The 17311-nt window shown below is 40.5% G+C and overlaps 1 protein-coding gene across 7 annotated transcripts in view; it reads left to right on the top strand.

Moving 5' to 3' along the window:
* Window positions 1-17311, top strand: part of BCAS3 (BCAS3 microtubule associated cell migration factor) — a 969760-nt gene that overhangs the window by 241781 nt on the left and 710668 nt on the right. The window lies entirely within an intron of this gene.

The following is a 17311-nucleotide window of genomic DNA, read 5'->3' as shown; positions in this document are numbered from 1 at the left end:
GAACTACTGCTCCAGTCGTTGAGCGACTCGTGCGAGTGTTCTTCAGCATGTGGGTCATTTGTGTTGTATTTTTGGCCTTTGATTTCACTGGGCAACAATGAAAGTGTTACTGACCTAAAAAGGTCCTACTCTGTAGTATCTTGATGTGCTGAACACGAATATGACCATGAAAAGTTTTTATTGGCTCTCGTTTTGAAGATATTTAATATAGTTCACTTTCTATGTTTAGTCATGTAAATTTATCCAGTAGGACTGTAAATAAGCCTAGAATGATGTAATATTGCATCATATTGCATAATACCATCATGCATACATCATCCAGAGTTTATTACATCATTTTCTGATGCAATGCAGTTCTGCTGCCATGCTGCTGCTGAGTAAGCTGATGTCAGCAGTGTACTATATGAAGCCCAGTCAGAAAGGGGGAGCATTTGAAATATTCATGCTGGCTGACTACTGCTGGACACTCCGCAGAGATGCTCCCGAACAGGTATACAAGAGACAAGCAAAGAAATCTAAGACGTAGTCTATGACTTCATTTTTCAAACGGTATTAACCGTAGGTCTCCTACTATTGGCATACAATTCAAGATGTAATTATTATTGCATATTACAAAAAAACTAGAGCCAATTTTGCATTTTCACAGTCATATTCATGTTTAGCACATGGAAATGTATAAGAATTGACTAATTTCATTTCAGTAACATGACTTTTGTGAAAATGTGTTGCCCAGTGAGCTATTGGCATACAGTTCAAGATGTAATTATATTATTGCATATTACAAAAAAACTAGAGCCAATTTTGCATTTTTACAGTCACATTCATGTTTAGCACATGGAAATGTATAAGAATTGACTAATTTAATTTCCGTAACATGTCTTTTGTGAAAATTTGTTGCCCAGTGTTTTAAAAGGATAAGGTGAGCATGGCTGCTGTTGCTGCCTCATCTAAAACCTTTGCAGCTGAACCTTGGCATAGGCAAAAGAAGCCAGGGATGAGCCAGAGCCATTCTCCATGTACACAACACTGTGTCCTGTGTCTTCTCCCACTTATTAAAAAATCAAGTGAGCACATGCTGTGAAGACGGGGTCCCTGTGCATTGACAGGAATTCCGACTTCACTGCAAATTCAAGAAATAAGTCGTAGGTGATACTGGCTTGTTTTTCGACCATTCCTTCTACATGCAATATCAACATTGCTTAATCTCAGTCTGGAAACTGAGCACATTCTGCCATAAAAAATGCAGTACTTAGTATTAGGCACTTTATTGCGGTAAAAACAGACTTGCATGTAATGCATTAATTAACTTGTGTGCATTCTTTTTCAGTGTAAATAAGGATTTAATGTCTACTGGGTCCATAACAAGTCATGAATATTTAACAAGCCATTTTTTTTTTTGTTAAATTCTCGTCCTGCACCCTTTGTGTTCTGCTTCCCTCCCATCTCCAGTGGAATCCTCCTCTGGTTGCAAGTTGAGAGGGAAGCTTCCTCCAAGGCTGAGCCATGGCATGCCGTTTCTTGCTGGGGGGCAGGAGTACACAGGTATTCTCCCTGCCTCTGAAGCTTGAGTACATCGCTTCACTCGCATCCAACTGTCAAAACGGATTTATTCCTGCAGCTTCCTGCATTCGGATGGTCCAGCAAGGAATAGCTGTGCTGGGACCCTTAATAAGTGTTGAATAGGAGCCTAAGAATTATTATACAGTCTTTCATAGGAAGTATCAAAAATTAGTTTCCAGAAATTTAGGGTTAGCAAAACAATGGTATAGCCAAACTATTATTAATTCGTGGCTAACAACTTTTTGCAAAACAGATTTATTTTGACTTTTAAGATTAAAAGAATAATCCTGCTGCTTTACTTTTAGATATATTCCTTTATGCTTCCTCCTCCGTTTAGTCATAAAAACCTCTTTTAAGTTTGAAAGTGATAAAACTGCTCCATTAAAATAAATCAAGGAAACACAGCTGTGACATGAGTGAAAACCGTTTTGTGCCTGGATGCTTGAAAAACTATCCAAAAGATTTACTTTAATTTACTATTTAGATTTAAATTCTGCCTTTCGGGCATTTCCAAGTGGATTCCATTCAGGTACTACAGGTACCCCCAGAGGGCTTCCAGTCCAAGGGCCTGATTTACTAAAGCTTTTCTCCCATTCTGTGTCTGTGGGAAGAAGGCTTAGTAAATGAGGCCCTAAGTGTGTACTTGAGGCAAAGGAGGGTGAAATGACTTGCCCAAGGTCACAAGGAGCAGCAACGGGATTTGAACCCACTGCTGTAACCACTGGGCTAGCAGAGTAAGGGGGCATTAATGCATGCCACAGCTCATGTGGTACTTCAGCTGAGGACAGTTGATCTGAGAACTTTTTATGTAATAGACAAAAAAATGTGAAGCTTGCATTTAGAATCTCTGACTTGCCAATAAAGTGATTTCTCTCCAATTTCTAAAACCCCCTTCTCTATTTCCAGTTTCCTCTTGCGCCTTTTGAGCCTCCAGCTCAATCGGAACGTGGCCGGGATCCTGGTGTCATCAGCCTTCATTTGCAATCATGAGGGGTGAATTTTTCCTCATTTTATAATCCCTCTCTTTCCTCAATTTACATAATCTGGTCATTGCAATGAGGGTCTTTTGGCTGGGGTCCATGCCCCAGAACCCTGCAGTTATGGGTCCTGAATCTGGACACTGAATGTCACCCTCGAGCGATGGCCACAGTTCTGCCCCCCACCCTTTTCTCTTGGGGGGGTCTGTGAATGCTACCAGAGGAGCACAAGAGACCTGATCATGAGTTTTGCTGAACAGTAAGGTAGTAGGTGACTGTGAGGAAACTGAAATGAATATTTCTGAAAATATCTCAGGCTATTTTTGACTGTGAAGTTGTTGCTTTTTATTTGTTTTCATTTTTTCTTAAAGTACTAGAAATAGCCGAACTTAACAATAGGATGTGAAGGCTATTTATAGGACATTCAAAGCCAGAAATAACTTGCTGATGGCAATATTTTTGTGAACTTTGCTCTGAAAACACTTCTGCAGGTCACAAGTGACCTACTTCAACTTTTTAAGGAGAGGTTTGAGCTTAGAATTTATAATTGAGGTTTCTATTCCATTGAAAACCCACAGCAAAAGAGAAAATACTGGGCCAATATTTGTCTACCAAAGTAGACTTTAAATACTATACCAGAAGCTTTACGTTTTGGTTGCTTAGATCCAGAAATTTTACAGAGTAAATAACCCATAGTCTTGATATGAACTGGGCAATCACAAAGGGCTCAATTCACCCAAATTCTTGTTTACTTCTTTTGATTTCGGCCATCCAAGTGCATTTGAGCATATATAAATGAGCTAATGTGATAACTGAAGTATGGGAAAGTATTTTTTGGCTTCTCAACCTCGGGTTTGAGTTGACATCATGGCAGGAACATGCTCAGTGAGCTTCAAGCCAGTTCCAGATATTGACATCAAGAAAGCAACTCCACATATCTGAAAAGGGGCAATGATGGTCATGTGTCATATAGTGAAGCTGTTAATGCATTCAATGATTCTGAATGGGATTGACTTAAAATCACGTATAAATGGGTTTATTTACGCTTTTTGAGATACATGCTGCCTCTGATCCGTGTTTTTAACATAAGATGTGATTACTATTTGCCAATGTCATTGAATAGATTTCTGCTGGAAAAGTTTTGAAGTCTCGAGCTTTGATAAATGGAATCCAATGTTGCTATGCTTTGATTATTCTGTCAGCAAACTGAAATAAATAATTTTAGACAAATAGCATCTCTAATTAGTGAGTTATAGAAAAATTGCCTTTTAATGTTTGTGTAGTTGTGGTGTGGAAAACAGTGTTCAGGTGTACTGAAATTTAAAATGAGCAAATATAAGGTCATCCTTATTGAAGCTGGGGAAATGACTTCCCAGTTTCTCTGTTTTTATAGTACAGATTACTAACCAGTCTCCCTCAGAGAGAACCAGTTTGTCTTAAGTGATATCATTGATGACACCATTAAGTCCTGTTTAAGGAGAAGTCCATTAAAATTTGGCTTGCAGGGGGGGAGGGGGGGTTCAGTAAATTGGGGATTACGAGGGCAAAATATTGGATGATGGTGTGGTCTTTTGTAGACGCAGCTGTATGATACACTACATAGCATGTAAATTACACATTATCCAATAAAAATGTTTACAACAAAAAAAAAATTTGGCTTGCAAGTAACATGAGCAAAGAGTAGCGGTAGAACGTTGCCCCATGTTACCCTAAATGCCAATAATGACCTTGCCAGTCACTGAATCATCTTTAGCTACACCTGTTGAACTGGAGAGTGAGTTGTCAAAAGATAATCTATAAGGTATTCGAATCTAATTGCATGCTTGTTGCTGTTACCCAATGCTAGCCACATGAACTGAGACAAATGGCAGTTCTCCTGTTAAATACATCGTATAGCCTCCAGAAACAGGGATCCAACCATGGATCTTGTTAACAGTTGTTTATGTAACACTTTCTGTGTAAGCGCCAGAGACAGGCAGAGAATGTTTGATTTTAGTGTAGTAATGAAACAAGTGTATAGAAATAACTTATTGGGTTGAACTGTCATGTTATAGTTAAAATTGAAATAAAATGATTTTAAAGAGCTTTAAACAGCCCTGTGGTGAACCAAAGTATGTTACATTTATTTGGTTCTTGTTTTAACCTCTTTTTAATGAAGTGTTGCCCATTAAGGCTGAAAAAGTCCTATTTATTTAAATCCGCTGGCGAGTTGATAATGGACAGAAAATAGACTCATTTTAATTAGCATTAAATACACAGACTTTTGGTTTATGAGCACTAGCAAGGTTATTGCTGTTGTTGCATTTTATTTTGCCCTGTGATGCTTTATTTTTCAGTTACTTCATGTAGCAGGCCACCCACCTTCTGTTGGCAGTCCTTTCTCAACTGTGGAGAAAAAGAAATCTCTTAAGCAGCCAGTATTTTTTTATTTTTTTTTGATGCTCAAATACGTGACAGTCTCTGAGCAGAACACTTGAACCTCTAGATTTTTGAGCAAACCAGTTGATTAGCTTGGGAGCACATTACTTTTTGATGTTTCTAGAAATATGACAGAATATTTGGAATGAATTAAAAAAAATACATTGATGATGTAACAGGGCAGAGGCTTAGTTTGGTCCAAGAAGCGAGTCCCACAAATTCATTTATCGGTGAATTATGGTCACCACAAACTTGATGAGATAAGAACTATATTTTTGCAACACTGGAACTATTTTATGTGAGACATCCTTTTGGGCATCGTTGAAAATCATATGCTTATGGATTAATTATTTGTCACCGCTACACTGAAAATTGTCTTCAAATGATTTACTGTAGCTCTATTTCACACTTCAGAAGAATTAATTTTTTTATGAAAAAAAAAAAAAAGAGGGATGTGATTATATGACAACGCAGTATGACATTAGAGGAAGTTTGTTCCTTCTCTGCATGACTTTACCACATATGATTGCCCCAGAAAAAGAGTTAAAAAGTGCAAATAAGTGTAAATAAAAATTAAGAAAGAACTTGCAGCTTCTGTATATCATTTTGGCTCATAGTTATTGGGTTATAATTGTTACTCAGGTGGCAGAGGCTAACTAAGGGGGGGGGTGGGGGTGCAGTCCACCCCGGATGGCAACAGGGTGAATGGTGCCATTGCACCGGTAGGAAGGTCCTGTGGTGGTGTGGAACAGTGTTTGGGGGGGGGGGGGGGGGGGTTTGGTGTTTGATGTGTCTGCTGTTTTGAAATATTTTATCGATGTTTAGGAAATTTTAAAATTATATATTCGCGGGGGGGCGAATATTTACATTCTGCCCCTCTGTCACTTCCTCTCCAGTCTAAACCTCCCTCATTACATATATGCTGATGATGTTCAGCTGCTTATACCCATCACTGACTCCCTAGCAAAAACCATGGACTTCTGGAATGAAACCCTCCAGTCCATTAACAATCTCCTTTCCTCCATCCACCTTGCTCTTAATACCAATAAAACTGAAATTATGCTCATCTCACCCCAAAGCCAACCGATCCTCCCCCCTTTTCCTCAGTTCCAATTTACTCAACAAGTCCGTGATCTGGGTATCATTCTTGATGGTCACGTCACACTAAAGAAATTCATAATAACATTCTAAAAGACGGCTTCTTTAAACTCCACACACTAAAAAAACTCAAACCCTTATTACATCCCCCCGATTTCCGTACAGTTCTCCAAACCACAATCTTCGCCAAAACCGACTACTGCAATTCCCTACTCCTCGGCCTACCTAATAATGCCATCCATCCCATTCAAATCTTACAAAACACCACAGCCCGGATCTTGACCAATTTACGTAGACATGACCATATTACACCTGTTCTAAAAGACCTACATTGGCTTCCAATTGCCTCCCGCATACAATATAAGGCTCTCTCTCTCATCCACAAAGCCCTATACAATCCCGAAATGAACTGGTTCAATGAATCCTTCCGTTTACACCAGTCTAATAAGCCCACCAGACTAGCACATCTAGCAACCATGCCTATCCCCTCTCCTAAACTCTATAAACTCACTTCCACAAGAGCCCGTGCACTATCGATAGCCGGGCCGACCCTCTGGAACAAAATGCCTGTTGAACTACGGCAAGAAGAATGCCTCAAATCTTTCAAGCGGAAGCTCAAGACCTGGCTCTTTGCAAAAGCATACACTTAATTTTTCACTATACCTCACCACTGTTCCCACTCTCCACACTCCTCCCCTGTTTCCCTTTCTTCCGCCCCACTCTCCCCTCCCTTTTCTCCCCCACCTTCTTTTCTTTCTCTCTGCCCCCCTCTTTCCTTGCTCTCCTCCCTTCTCTTCCCCATCTTATCTCCTAGCCTGATTAAAATTAACCTCATAGTTTTCTTTCTTTTGTACATATGTATATAATTGCAATTCTTGTATATAATTTTATTGCAAAACTTCCCATATTATTGTTCCCCCCTCTCGTTAATGCCTTGTTATCATGTTTTTTACTGTTCAATGTAAAGCGCCATGCCGTGCGTTTGTTTTTGCGTTACAATGTGAACCGATATGATATCCTGGATGAATGTCGGTATATAAAAACTTTAAATAAATAAATAAATAAATAAATATGTGCTAAAGAAGTATCCGCCCCAGGTACGCCTGTCAGGTGGATACATCAGGTTTGTTATTTTAGAATCGCTCATTATTGAAACAGGGTTAAAAACTTAGGGGCGGATTTTAAAAGCCCTGCTCGCCGGCGCGCCTATTTTCCATAGGCTGCCGGCGCACGCAGAGCCCCGGGACGTGCGTAGGTCCCGGGGTTTTTCGAAGGGGGCGTGTGGGGGGCGGGGCTGAACGACGCGACGTTTTGGGGGCAGGACACGGCGTTTCGGGCCGGGGCATTCCGGGGGCGTGGCCGCGCCCTCCGGAACCGCCCCCGGGTCGGGTCTCGGCGTGCCAGCAGCCCGCTGGTGCGCGTGGATTTACGTCTCCCTCCGGGAGGCATAAATCTGTGGATAAAGGTGGGGGGGGGGGGTTAGATAGGGCCGGGGGGGTGGGTTAGGTAGGGGAAGGGAGGGGCTGGTGAGGGGAGGGCAAAAGAGAGTTCCCTCCGAGGCCGCTCCGATTTCGGAGCGGCCTCGGAGGGAACGGAGACAGGCTGTGCGGCTCGGCGTGCGCTGGCTGCCCAAAATCGGCAGCCTTGCGCGCGCCGATCCAGGATTTTAGAAGCGTACTTTTGTTTGCGCCTGGTGCGCGAACAAAAGTACGCGAATGTGGTTTTAAAAAAAAATCTATCCCTTAATGCACAGTGTGCCTATTTATACTTTATGGGGCAGATTTTTAAAGGACCGCGCGCGGGGTACATTTGTGCGCGCTACCCGGCGTGCACAAATGTACACCCGATTTTATAACATGCGTGCGCTGCTGTGCGCATGTTATAAAATCTGGGGTCGGCGAGCGCAAGGGGGTGCACACTTGTGCACCTTTCCACCCCTCCCCAACCACCACCCAGCCTCTGCCCCCCACCTCCGACATCAGTGTTCCATCTAAGGGGAGTATGTGTGTGTACACATCTGCATAGTTTTTTATGTGGTTACACACGCTGCACCTCAGCCCGATCCAGGAGATCTGAAGAAGTAGAAACCCATTTCGCTGCTCATTCTTGTGTGTCAGACCTGTGAGCATATTCAGAACTCACAGAGTTGGAATATTCTCTATGCTGATCTCGATGTACAAGATCAGCATAGAGGACACACAAGCCCTGTGAGTTTTGAACACCCTTTCTGTGAAGTCTGGGGCAGCAGTGGAAGAGAGAGAGAAAGAGATCTGTTGGGGCTGGCGATGGAGCCTTTCCTGTTGGTGACCAAAGAAAGGAGTGAGAGATCGTGTATGTGTGTGTGTAAGTAAGAGAGAGGAGAAAGTTTGTCCACAACAATCCCCTCCCTCCACTATTCTACAACAGTTTCAGGGAAACTGGAATTAAAAGTTCCCTGGTATGGAGAATAGAGGTTTATTTTTATCCTTATTTGTTTTAATTATTGTTTGTTGTTTGTGTTTGCTGTTTTGAAATATTTTATTGGTGTTTGGAAACTTTTTATTTGCGCTTTTAATTATTGGGTTTTCTATTCAACAGTTGTTTTGAAATACTCTTTTTATTAGAATATTTTTACTTTTATTGATTATTTATATTTCTTCATTTTATTTGATGTTTTATGAAGGATGGTGATGTTTCTATTTTTCCAATGTTGCATTGCATACAGAGTGTGGCTTGTTGCGGTTTCCAGTTTTCACTTCTTGTTTGCACATTTCTGCTTATACTTTATGGTCTCTTTATTCTGTGGTTTTTGAGGGTCTGTTTGTGCTCTGTATGTGTAACTGCGATGTGGTATTCTGCAAATGTGTAATTTCTGTGTAGAGGTTTATAGCAGCTTGTTTTCCTAATAAGAGTTATATGAGGGCCTGGTGTAATATTTACAGAGTTGCCTTTCATAGGTAGGGTTTTTACTGTTTGAGTGCGGGCAGTGCTATTTTAGTATAGGAGGTTTACTAACTTGTAATTCTGGTTACTCATGGTTTTCTGAGACCAAACTCACACCCACCACATTTCAATAGGCCTAATACCATATGGATTCCAAGTGCCTTTTATTTTTTACAGTATATGCTGACCATAGAGCCAACTGGCACCATTTTTACATTACTGTAGGCAGGGTAGGAGCACCTGGCAATTACTCTTGCCCCATTTAGGAACTTTGGACCCACAGATGGGGTAAGTGGACTCAGGAGGGGGTGGGGTTTTTTTGTTTTTGTTTTTCCAATTTTTATTTAGTAGTTGTGGCACAGAGATACAGTATCCGGCAATCATAAATTCCAAAATATAAACCAGAATCTCCAAATCACAACATTTTGACCAAGAGACAATAAGAATGTAAACGTTCACATAAAGACAAGACATACATTCATCCTTCAGCACAAAAACACAAACTAACATAAAGAAATAAAGTCCTAAACATAGTTATACAAATATAAGAATCTTAGATCCACTGAGTAATAGATCTCAACAATTGTAAATATGATTTTAATGGAATCCGATAATAAGCGATAAAAAGATATCCAGGCCTGCTTATAATCTTTGGGCAAAGAACGAAGCATAAATAGTACATCCAGTCGCTCAATATGCATCTAATATGCCATAAGGTGCATCCATAAGGAAATCAGAGGGGGTTCTGGCAGAACCCAAAATTTTAAGATATAAAAAAAAAGCCACCAATAAGGCCACAAATATAAACTTCATATATCCCTTGGAAACCAATATAAAGACAGAAGAACCTAAAAAATAAAATGACCATCGAAAGAAGGCCGTGCCCCAGTAATCTTATGAAGCATGGAAAAATACCATCCCAAAAGAAAAAGATCTTATGGCATAAAAACAATCTATGAAGTAGGGAGCCACTTTCAATTTTACAGCAAGGGCAAAGATCTGAGGAAGAGAGTCTGAACTTAAACAGTTTAACATTGTCCATGTAGCTATGATGTAGCAATTTAAAAAAACAATTCTTGATATTTAGCATCCCAAGATATCTTAGTACAGTATAGAAAACATTGCTCCATATCCTTATTCGATACAGTCAGTCCACCAAGATGAAAGATCCTCCAACAAAGAAGATGTTAGCTTGATCATACGAAGCTTGTACCATCAATACAATTTAGTCACGCTTTTTCCCATAGCATGCAAAGATTCAACCAAGAAATTTGATGAAAACAAACCAGGGAAGTCTCTTTGTAATAGCTGTATATAATGTCTTGCTCTTAAATAGGCAAAAAAGTGTATACGAGAGAGGTATTTATCACAAAGTTGTTCAAAAGAATAAAGGCATTGATCTTAACTATAAAGAGATGATATATGAAGTATATCTTTGAAATACCATTCTTTAAATATTCCTCCAGTGACATCTAGAGAGAACTGTGCATTCCCAAATAATGGTATAAAGCCTGATATTCCGATTGGTTCCCTTCAGTATTTGCATAAATATCTCCAAGCCAATTAAACCGGTTTAAAGAAACAGCAATGTTGTAACTGTTACCGGTATTTTATCATCAGACACATGAAGCCATGACAAGAGAGGGAAGGGAGCCAATTTAGCTACTACTAAGTCAGGCATACAAAAATGGTATTTCCGTGTAATCCATTCCCACAGAAATCGAAGCTGACAGGCAACATTATAAAACTTTAGAATCAATTAAGGGAACCACTGTTTTACAATAAAAGAACTCAATTGATTGACCAGTGCTCTTCTCAAGGCTTACTTCTGCTAATAAAAACACTCATATCAAAATTTATTTTGAGAGGAAAAGACCTCAGTATTGAAGAGAAACTCCAAAAGGCTGGATCCCCAAATAGTTGGTGCAATCACCGATGCATAAAACTTCTCCTCCCTATACATTTATTTGTAAATAATTATTAACTTCAAACTTTTAAGTTTCTTTTTTATAAAAACATAGAAATATGCCGGTATTGTGAAAATCTTCTCAAAATTGCTTAATGGCAAATTCTTCCTGGCACTCAAATTTGAAGTATGGCTTGACTTCAAATTCAAAAATCACTTGAATTTACTTATCTTTATAACACAGTCCTTATAATGTGATTATATCCATGCCACCGTCTTTTGTTGGTATCATTTTAATTCTGAGAAACGCTGATGTTGACATTTCACGGAATCGCTGCATCAGAGTTACAGCTCAAAATCTGAAAAATATAATTAGCAACTTTACTTTTCTTATTAATTAATTCTTCTGGCAGTTATATCAATAATCACTTACTTGTGCTTTTTTCTATCTGCTTACAAATTGTTTGATGTATTCCTCTCGGCTACACCTGCAATACTGAATTGTGGCCAGCGTTTCTGATTTTATTTTAAAATGTCACCAATCAAAATACTCAAATAGACCATCCCTATTGTGTAATTCAAAATAGCAAATCAGTTCTTTCCAATGTAAATTGTTATCTTAAAAAATTTTTTATTGGTTGATCCTTTCTCATTTGCATTCTGATGATCAATTCCATTTGTTAAATATCAAATTTAATTCTCTGTGTACCTTTACATTTTTTTTTAAAAGACCAGTGCATAAAGCTTTCTGCTTTTAAGTTCTCAATCATGTACATCATTGCATTGGATTGTCTATTCCTCAGTTCCCAATAAAGGTACTCGACGTTTCTCATATTTATACAAGTTTTTCATATACTCCACTGTGCAAAAAACTGTCCTAAATTACAATAGTTATTAAATGTTAACGAAAACATTTTTCAGGAAGGTCGTTGAAAAAAAAAGTTTTTCTTTTTTTTGTTAACTTCTAAAGAATCAGTACTTTGAACTGTCTACTCTTAAGTTCCCAATCACGTATGTCGCTAGATTGGATTATCTATTCCTCAATTCCCAATCAGATGCTTAAGTAATTTTCAAACTAATACTGAATTTCTGTTTACTCCACTTGGCAAAAAAACTATCCCAGATTGCAACAGTTAATGAAAATTGGTAGCAGAAACTTCATTCAGAACGATCATTACAGACAAACATTGTTCTTTTGTTTTGAATACAAAATTCGAAATCACCTCCAAGTACCATTGCTATTAAGTTCTCAATCAAGTCCATCTCTGCATTATGTTGTCTGCTGATTAGTTCCCACTCAGGTATTCTTCTCTTTCTCAAACTGATAGCTATGATCCCTGCTCAGTCCAGCTTTACAATTAATTCCCAAAAAACTTCAAGGATTCTGCTGTGTGGTGTTGCAATCTTTCATTATTCTGTTATCTAGACTGCAAAAATTGCCTCTCTCTAAAAATCACTGCCTTAAATCATCTACTATTCAGTTATCAATCAAGCCAATCTCTGCAATGTATTATCTGCTCTCTACTTCCCAATCAGATACTCTTCTTGTTCTCGAACTGGTAACCAAATTCCTATTCAATCCAGCTTTACAATTAAGAACATAAGAATGTGCCATGCTGGGTCAAATCAAGGGTCCATCAAGCCCAGCATCCTGTTTCCAACAGTGGCCAATCCAGACCATAAGAACCTGGCAAGTAACCAAAAACTAAGTCTATTCCATGTTACTGTTGCTAATAACAGCAGTGGCTATTTTCTAAGTCAACTTAATTAATAGCAGGTAATGGACTTCTTCTCCAAGAACTTATCCAATCCTTTTTTAAACACAGCTATACTAACTGCACTAACCACATTCTCTGGCAACAAATTCCAGAGTTTAATTGTGTGTTGAGTGAAAAAGAACTTTCTCCGATTAGTTTTAAATGTGCCACATGCTAACTTCATGGAGTGCCCCCTAGTCTTTCTGTTACCTGAAAGAGTAAATAACCGATTCACATCTACCCATTCTAGACCGCTCATGATTTTAAACACCTCTATCATATCCCCCCTCAGCCGTCTCTTCTTCAAACTGAAAAGTCCTAACCTCTTTAGTCTTTCCTCATAGGGGAGCTGTTACATTCACCTTATCATTTTGGTCGCCCTTCAATGAACATCAAGGATTCTGCTGTAGGATGTTGTGATCATTCAGATTGTGCCCTTTTCTTCTATTTTCTTTGTTCCTTCTTGCAAAAAAAGGGAATGCTTTAAGTTTATTGATCTTGAATTCATACTAAAGTACTCCATTCGATCTTGCTATTCAGCCCCATTGGTTCTTCACTTTTTAATCTAAATATCCACTTCTGTTCTAACCTATATAATCTGCTATCTCTATCACCTCCCCTCTGATCTGCAAGTGCAATATTCAAAGCGAACCACCTCAAGTCTTCAATGGAGTGTCCAAAATCAAAACAATGTTGTACTATCGGAGCAGTTTCCCTTGAATTACCTATACAGCTCTTATGTTCTGACAAACGTATTTAAAAAATTTTTTTAATTTAATTTATACTTTATTAATTTTCAAATAATTATGAGAAAAAACTGTCAATACATATGACATCCATTGTTTACAGATACTAATCAATTTTTTTATAGCAAAAAATTACAGATAAGTAAATCCATAGTCATCCCAAACAGATGGGAATCAAATATTACAATGTAATTATTACAGTATACTTCTTAGTATTGAGCTAAATAAAAAAAGAAATATATTCTATTTAATATTGAAAGTTCCACACAACTTTTATTCTATTCTAACAGCTATTAGTTTGGCTTATAGTACCTCCAATTAATTTTTTGGATTCTAAGAATCTTTTTAAATCTCCTGGCTCATAATAGATGTATCTTTGATTTCCAAATCGCATTATACATTTGGCAGGGTATCATACAAGGATTTGTGCACCTACTTGCTCTGCTAGATTCTTTCCTTCTATGCTGTGTTGTTTTAGCGATATCGGGATAGATCCAAATTTGATAATCACAAAATTTTACTAATCTATTGCGCAAGAATAACCTCATAACTGTATCCCTATCAGAAGGGAAAACAAATTTCATTAATACTCTTCCTTTCTTATCAACAATTGGATCAGCTGAGGACTCTAGTAGTTCTGAAACATTTAAACCAGATGTTTGTTCCTCATTTACTGAGGTAGATACAATATAGTAAATCTTAGCAATAGTAGGAAGAGCCTCCGCTGGAATCTTTAATATTTCCTTTAAATATTTTTTAAAATGATCTTCTAGATTTGAAAATATTAATAAAGGAAAATTAATTACTCTTAAATTCAAGTATCTATTTTCATTCTCTAGTCTTTCAAGATTTCTAGCATGCAATAACTCCCCTTGTATAATGTTTGTTTGTACTTTCTGTACTTGAGAATTTTTTTTTCAATTTCTACCAATTATGATTTTTGTTTAACTAAATCTTCTTCTGTTTTTAACACTCTATTATTCATTTCTAATGTAACATTGGTTAATTTTGAAATAGCTTTCTCTAACTTTACAATCGCAGTCCAGACTGAATCCAAAGTTATTGTAGATGGTTTCTCAAGTTTCTTCATGGGGGCAATTCTCGCCAAAACTATCCCCTCCTTATCCATCGTCTCCATTTGAATCTTGAGTGGGTCGTCTAAGTTTTTCTTTGAAAACAACTCTCCTGAATCTATATCTTTATTATCTTCTTTCTGAATTAGCACAAGACTAGATATATTTTCAGTTTCACTTATATCAGGTAATACTTTTTCCACAATAGAATCAGTTTCTTGTGCTAATATTTGGAGAGAAGGAGAAGGAGTAGCTGGTGTTCACGGGCTGAGTGATACTGGTGAGGCTGATAACTCCATACTCAGCTCAATTTCTGGAGTCATAGCGCCTCCCTCGAGAGGTTTATCTAGTGTGGGGCTGAAGAATTTCTCAATTTTACCCTGAGAGGGGTCTGCTGGAGAGGATGATGCTACAGCCTCTCTCAGCTTCCCCTTCCGTTTTGTATGTGGCATATTTATGCCTTAAAGTAACAAAGTCGTTAAGATCTTCTTGAGAATTAATCAGCACTTTCAATGTTACTAATCGATGTATACTGTAATCTGGGGGGTCAGGAGAGTAAATTAAGTTAATTTAACTTACTTGAAGCAAGAAAACCGGATGCGAACCACAAGAATTTCCTGGACAAAGCTGCGCGCCCACCGCCGCCGACAGCGCGCCGTAAAGAGTCCAGCTTATGAGGTGTTTAGAATCCCGTGAAGACGTCACTTCCGGTGTAAGAAATCGTCTGTCGGGGCAAGGGCCTCCCTGCCCCCCGGTTCCCACGATGTTCACCTGGTGCTAAGTTACAGGTAGTGCAAAGTTCTCCTCTCCTTCCCCTCTTTAAACATTCTTTTTGTTTTACCCACATGCATTTTATTGCATGGTCAATGAATGATGTGTACTCTAAAGGAAGATGTACATGTGGTGAAATGAAATCATTTATATACTTGTTTTGTTGTACATTTAAATTCTTTTAGTTCCAAAGTTTGCTTATATACTTCACATCCACCCTTTAATCTTTGACCATCAAATAAAGACACATCTTCCTTTCTTTTTTCTCTGAGAGTTGCTGGACAATATTTCTTTGAGACTCTTAGGCCTGAAAACACCATTCTAAAGTTCAAATTCTCCATACCTGGTATAGTTTGAATTATTTCCCAATGCTTCCTCATACTGCTTGTTGCGGAGCGCGCTCATCGGGACCGAGCTTATGGCCTTCGGGTACTGTTACGAAGCGCACCCTCAGGCCCGGTCAGGAGCTCGGAAACGCGATCCATCTGGAGAGGAATGTGAGCCCTTGAGCCACGGCCTGACTCAGGGAGGAGCCCCAAGACACACCGCGGGAGGTGAGCTGGTACCAGCACGAATGGAGCAAGGCTGGAGTGAAGGCTGGAGTGAAGACAAGACAAGGCAAGGATTACCTGGAACAGGAACAAGGCTGAAGTGAAGACAAGGCGTGGATTATCTTGGACAGGAACAAGGCTGAAGGTACTGACCCTCCACCAGACCTGCACGCTACAAGAAGACCAACAATGCAATGGTGGTCAATGAACAGTCCTCCGACCGTTCCAAGCCCTTTCGGACCTGCCGCTGGGTATCGGTAAGAAGCGGCAGGCCGGACGGAGGCCAGGCAAAGACATGGATATTTGGACGAAGACTCAGATTCAAGGTTCAGGAGATGAAGACTCAGGCTCAAGGTTCAGGAGACGAAGACTCAGGTTCAAGATCAAGTCAAGTACTAGGTTGAGGCTGCGATGCAGCGCGCCCTACACTGCCCACCCGCGGGACTGGTCACGGACCACGCTTGATGCGGGGCAGACTCTAGACGAGATAATGGAGCAAGTGAGAAGGACATGTCCAAGAAACTGTGAGGCCTGCACCGGGGCACACCCTACACAGCCGTTTGTGGCTGGTCGTGGACCATGCTTGGTCGATGCAGGTTCCAAACAGAATCTAAAACAGGGGTCGGGAACCCATGGCTCGCGAGCCAGATATGGCTCTTCTGAGGGCTGCATCTGGCTCGCAGACAGTCGCCACACTTTCCCGCTGACTCAGCTGCTCCCCGGTCCTCCTCTGCCCGGGCTTAAAATGCTGTCAGCACGGGCGGAACGCGGCAGGACAGCTGGAGTCAGCGGCACCGGCGTGCTCTCTTCTTCCCCCCCCCCCCCCCCCCGTGGCTCGGAAGAGGAAGTGGAGATGCATCTCTCACTCACTCACACACACACACAGGGCCCCAGGGCCCCCCCCGAGGCCCGGAAGAGGAAGTGGAGAGTATCGGGTGCCTGCGCGGCAAGAAGAGGCCACGCTAGTGCGCTCGGCATCGGCCCGAAGAAAAGAAGACTGCAGCGCGGCTCGGAGGAAAATGAAGAGGTTCAGCCGCGGCCGATGGGACTCCGCCTCCGCGAGGGCTGAAAATGAAGAGGTTAGCGTTGGGAGGAGGCTGCTGCTGCCGCGATTTCCCGGGGTGGGGGAGAGAGAGAGTGAATGAGCGAGCAAACACAGCTTGCTCGCTCATTCACTCTCTCCCCCCCACCCCCACCCCGGGAACTCGCGGCAGCAGCAGCCTCCTCCCAACGCTAACCTCTTCATTTTCAGCCCTCGCGGAGGCAGAGTCCCATCAGCCGCGGCTGAACCTCTTCATTTTCCTCCGAGCCGCACTGCAGTCTTCTTTTCTTCGGGCCAATGCCGAGCGCACTAGCGTGGCCTCTTCTTGATGCGCACGCACCCGATACTCTCCACTTCCTCTTCCGGGCCGCGGGGGGGCCCTGGGGCCCTGTGTGTGTGTGAGTGAGTGAGAGATGCATCTCCACTTCCTCTTGTGTGTGTGTGTGTGTGAGAGATGCATGTATGTGAATGATTGAGAGCCTGTACATGT

This window comes from Rhinatrema bivittatum, chromosome 8, assembly GCF_901001135.1.
Source record: "Rhinatrema bivittatum chromosome 8, aRhiBiv1.1, whole genome shotgun sequence".
In the NCBI taxonomy this organism is placed as follows: Eukaryota; Metazoa; Chordata; class Amphibia; order Gymnophiona; family Rhinatrematidae; genus Rhinatrema; species Rhinatrema bivittatum.
This window is presented reverse-complemented; position numbering and strand designations above follow the sequence as displayed.